The sequence below is a fragment of the Chenopodium album genome, chromosome 1, assembly GCF_948465745.1.
Source record: "Chenopodium album chromosome 1, dcCheAlbu1.1, whole genome shotgun sequence".
In the NCBI taxonomy this organism is placed as follows: domain Eukaryota; kingdom Viridiplantae; phylum Streptophyta; class Magnoliopsida; order Caryophyllales; family Amaranthaceae; genus Chenopodium; species Chenopodium album.
Window position 1 is genome coordinate 40,750,997 of NC_137834.1, and position 6,000 is coordinate 40,756,996.

Below are 6,000 nucleotides of genomic sequence, written 5' to 3' on the forward strand. Positions count from 1 at the left end.
ATTTTTTATATCCATGAGTCCTAATTCTTCTAGAATTCTAGTCCTCTTCCTATTAGTTTCTTGTTTTTTTTTGTGCTAACCTTAACATGTGTTCTTTGTCTTTGATTGTGGTTGATCTTATTTATGACTAATGATTGCCAATGGACCGTTTTCACGTAGTAAATAGCATAAACATTAAAATTGGACAAAATTAATCAAGTTAGTTTGTCTTTTAGTCTTCCGTGCTATTTAGTCATTGGGTTTTTTGTTTTTCACAATGTCCTCATGTCTAGCCATGCGATCATACCACGAGTCTTAATAAACTCACCTAATCTCACATGTTGAGTCATTGCACACACTTTGTCCTCGAGTCATGCACCAGGTCGTTTATGATCGTATACTAGGTTCATGCACCCTTTTTTCGTCATAATAAAAAAATGAGTGGAGTTTTCTCACCTGTTTTCAAATATCTATTTTTTCCTTCCTTTCCTATCTTGAGCAATGAGTCAAATAATTAAGTGAATTATTTTATTTCACAGTACTTGGTCAAGGAACAGGGATAGATTAATACGGTTTGAGTCATTACCGCAACAATCTCTCAGATCTAATAGGCGTTCAAAGAGAACTTTGCCATCTCCATTGCTCATCCCCTTTCAATGGCCACTAAAGAAGATATTGAGAACATCAACAAATCCATCGAGGCACTGTCTGTCATGATGCAAACCCTTACCACTAAGGTCACTACCATGGAACAAAACAAGGTCACTATTTCCACCCTTGACAAACTGAAGGAACAAATGAGTAAGATTTCTGAGGATTTCACTTATGTGGAACGGCCTCCTACTCCTTTGGATGTGAAGGACAAACTCCCTGAAAAGTTCTCCACTGCTGATATTCCAAAGTTCAAGCCTACTGACAATCCAATATTCCATTTGAAGGCGTTCTCTGCAACCATGTCTCTTAAGGGATTGGACGTAACACTCTTCCCTACGGTGTTCCTTCTCTCCTTAGAACATGCTTGCCAACAATGGTTTTATTCCTTAGATGCCAAGCATACTGCGACTTGGCAAGATGTCACCGACAGTTTCATGAATCGTTACAAGTGTAACATTCAAACTAAAACTTCTGAGCGTGAACTCTCCATTCTCAAACAGAAAGAGAATGAAGGCTTCACCGCTTACCTGAACAGGTGGAGGGAAACAACTTCACTCTTGGTAGATCCTCCCAAAGAAAGAGAGATGGTTCGCCTCTTTATTCAAAATCTGACTCATAAATATAGGGAACATCTCAAATTTCTTCCACTGAACACTTTCGAAGCTGTATACGACATCGGCATCAATATCGAGGATGAGCTAATAAAGACTGCTGGTAGTAACAATAATAACACTTGGAAAAACAAGAAGAACGACCATCCTTCTTCTTCGTCTTCTAAGCACGAAAATACTACCAACAATATAAGCCAAGTTGATCTCAATGAAGTGTTAGCTCTTGATACTCCATTGCCCAAGAAGAAAATAACTTACACTCCTTTAGGAATGACTTATGTTGCGGCCTTTGATCGCCTTTACAGTCAAGGCTTGATCACACCTATCGGGCCATTTCAGAGCCAAAACCTGAAGAAAGGAGCGCCAAATGGAATCCCAATGCCCATTGCAAGTACCATCAAGGAAGGGGCCACACTACGGAGCAATGTTGGAATTTGAAGGACGTCATTCAAGACTTGGTGGATGCAAACAAACTTCCTGTCCCTCCAGGTGGCAAGAAGTAATGAACACAAGGCGCATAGCAGATCCTTCGTGCAAGATTTCATGATTTCTTTCTTTATCATTCATCTCCATTCCCCCATTCATGTCTAGCATAGGTTTTCCATTCTGAATTTTTATATGTTTCATGTGTTTCGTTCACCTTTTCCATAATAAAATGAGAAAAATTCCTTTGCATCTCGATCATAGAATTTTTCATTCATTCATTCATTCTAAAAAAAAATAAAAAAAAATCAATTACCGAACTAAACCCAAGGTACACCAATGACTTGAGGCACCTTTGCAACCCTGTCATTCCCTGTTAACCGTTCAATCACATTCCATTTCTTCATCAACCATTTTGAGCCTCGTCTAACGTTTGGCCTTCATTTCTTCAACCCACATTCACTTAACCCTGGGATTAGAAGATGTGTAATTGTATAACATTCAAAAGCAAGTAAAAAAAAAGCAAATAAGAAAAAAAAAAGCAGCAAAGCAACAATAAAACAATGTCTAAAGGCAATAGTGTTCCAATGTCTTTGATACGAACACGTCTTTAATTGCGTCTCTTATCGAGTGCTTGGTACCGTGCCTGAGAAACATGAATGCTAAGTGAGTGATGGACCGCATGATCTGAGATTGCCTACATTGATTCAAAAGAATGAAAAAAAAATATATATATCAAAGCAAAAAAAAAAAAAAAAAAATTATTGAAAATAAACTTGCAAAATTCAAATTTTCAAATTCACAATTACACATCTTGGGGGCTTCTCTCGGGTCTTGAGCCTTTTACCCCTTTCTTCCTTAAACCATCAACATAACCACATTACAACCCTTGAAAGACCTCTTTGAGGTGTACATACACTTGTGCAAAGTTCGGTTAGAGCTACGTTCGGCCTGATTCCTAACGGATACGTAGGCAACCTCACATCGAGGTGCGGCCACATTTATATTCATATCCATGCATGATCGAGTCAAAGAATATCCAATGCTTACCCCTACCCATTTAGAGCTAGACTTGGGGGCTTGAACCCACATCATTTAGCCTACCTAGCCTAAAGAGTCATCATCTTTGACTCTTCTCACATCTCTTTCTATCGCCATAACCCTTGCAGCCAGCCTTAGTATCACATTCACACACTTCACTCACACATCCATATCCATATCAATCATCCTTCCCTTTAAGAGCCCTTATCATGAAATCTTGTTTCAACACTGTGCATGTTTCATCATATTTAAAGACAACAATCATTAGAAGAAACATTGTATACTTGCTTAGCTTCCTGACCTGAGCAATATTCATTGTTTCATGCATCGCATAATGTGTTGAGAAACATTTATATATCAATGATTGTTAATCATACAAATCATATCGTGCTTAGCTCCTTGACCTAAGCAATGTTCATTATGCAATAATCACTTCATCTGTATACGTGCTTAGCTTCCAGACCTAAGTGACGTTCAAGATAGTTTCTTTACACCATAAATGATGCTTAGCTCCATGATCTAAGTTCATTCATCGTTTCACATGATGTAATTGTCCTTAGCCTCCTGGCTTAAGAACATGCATCATGCATACATTACTTTCAAGAAAAGCAAATCAATCCATGCGATTCATTTTGTCTTGCTCAACGAGGAAGTTCAAAACTTCTTTCCTTTTTTTCGCGTTTTTTCTTTTGGGGAAGTTCAAAAACTTTTTCAAATTTTTTATCAAGGGAAGTTCGAAAATAAAAGTTCAGTTTTCACATCTTTCTTTTTCGGGAGAAAGTCGGTACCCTCCACTCATGACAAAAATTAACGGAAAATTTTTGCTTTTGCATCTTCGTTTGCTTGTGTCTGCACACACTCACATATACACACACACAATCACAAGTCATACACATATCATGTCACATCAAGTCAAACTTGGTCAAGTCAGTTGGTCAAGTCAATCATAGTCTATACGAGTCCCTTGGCAAATTTTATTTTGCAGGTCTCAACATAGCCCACGTCCGGGGACAAGCGGACCATTTACAGCCCACGTTCGGGGACAAGCGAACCAACTACAACCCACGTCCGGGGATAAGCGGACCATCTATAGACCACGTTCGGGGACAAGCGAACCATCTACAGCCCATGTTAGGGGACAAGCGAACCATTTACAGCCCACGTTCGGGGATAAGCGAACCAACTACAGCCCACGTTCGGGGACAATAGAACCACCATCATTTCATGACGCAAGGTTCTCGATACACAGAGACTTGCAATCTCATCATCTGTCGACTTTCCTCAAGCATGGAAAGTATTATCCGGTGGGTTTCTTCAAGCATAGAAAACCGCCAAATTCCTTTGTCGGCTTTCCTCAAGCATGGAAAGCATTATCGGTGGATTTCTTCAAGCATAGAAAAACGCCAAAATCATATGTCGACTTTCCTCAAGCATGGAAAGTGTCATTCGGTAGGTTTCTTCAGGCTTAGAAAGCTACCAAACTCATCTGTCGGCTTTCCTCAAGCATGGAAAGCATTTCAACAAACATCATACGGTGGATTCCTTCAAGCATAGGAAAATGCCAAACTCATTTGTCACCGATACACTGGTGCCAGATATGTATTCTATCCTTTTACTCTTTTATCTGTGGAATTAACATTTTTCTGCAGGTATCGGCGTATACAGAGTGATTTAGGATCACAGAACGTCTTAAATCATTCTTCGTCCCTATCGAGTACTTTGACTATCGTTTTCGAAATTGGCGTTTTTGCAAACTCAGTCAAAGTGGGGGCTTATGTAGACACCTAAAAATGTCTCCCCCAAAACCAAACCCGATGATGAACAACCTTTCACCGTCACTATTGGTCGGGTTCAGTATTTAATCCCGAGAGTGCTTAAAAAATCGTATTTAATTAAATTCAATTTTTGAATAGTCCATGGGTCAGTCTTGATGTTTGGTCAAAGTATAGATTTTTTAATTTCAGCCCAAACCTTTTTTATTTTATTGTTTTATTATTTATTTTTGGCCCAAACCTTTTATTTATTTTATTTACTTATTTTCTTATTTTAGCCCAAATAACAATAAATCAGAAAAAGGCCCGAAATTATCAATCGGCACTTAAAAAGCTGAACGAAATTAGGGTTAAAAATGAATTTAGACGGAAAAGCGGAATGAAAATTCCCGCGCCACGACAGCTGTCCACCGTGTCACGGGAAACTTTCCCGTCTGACGGTGGGATTTCCCGTGACACGGGAAACCTGCTGTGACACGGGGATTTCCGTGTCCTTTCCGCGTAAACCCTTAACGCGTTTTCTCCCCCGTTTACTAAATATTTCCCGCGTCACACAAAATTTGCACTGTGTCACGGGAATGTTTCCCGTCTGACGGTGGGATTTCCCATGTCACGGTACAATTTGCCGTGTCGCGGGATAATTTTTTAGGGTTTTTATCATTTTACGGTTCCGTGTGTTCCCTCAGCACATTTTCTCTATAAATACCCCCTCATTTCTGGTGTACGGGGCATCAATTAATTCTCTATTTTTCTCTCTTCTATGCTCTAGCCTAAACACTAGCCTACCCTTCTTCTTTCAAAATTCCTTCTTCAAGCACTCCCAGGAGTCCATACTTTACTCGTGGTTCTGTCCTTAAGCCAAGGCGTGAAAGTTACTAACTCGTTTATTATTTTGTAGTTGCAAACAAACAGAATCAAAGTAAGAATTATGTTCCTTTTATTTCTTTTATTTTTCTAATGATTTTATATTGTTAGAATTATTGTTAAATTGCTTCCAATATTAATGTTTATTCTATTATTATTTATTGATCACTATATTAAGGGAAGTGAGGACCACTTGGAGAGGGGGGACCAAACTTGCTCCCCACTCCTTTCTCTCCTTGTGCCACATGTCCCTCACACTTAAAGCCTCCCTTCACATGCTTCCCTTTAGCCCACCGCCCAGCTACCCGCACCAAGGTGATGCGGGCTGTTGCTGCTCGCAGCTAGCAAGCCTCGCATGCTTGTGCGGGCAGCTGCTGCTTGCGATCGTGGCTACCCTTGGCTGCTAGCATTGGTGCGCTAGCATGCACTAGCCAGCCTAGGCTGGCTTGGTGCGCATGCTAGCCACCATGCCACGCATTATGCCCCTATCACTCGGATGCTCGAGGCGTTCCGATACTAGGGGTATTTTGGAAAATATTGTCGATTTATTATTATTTGCGCGTCTTGTCTTTTACTATTTTTTACTCAACTTTCGACGCTCGGTTTTGACACTCTAAGCTCTAACGTCTAAATATTTAATACTCGGGCGACGCATT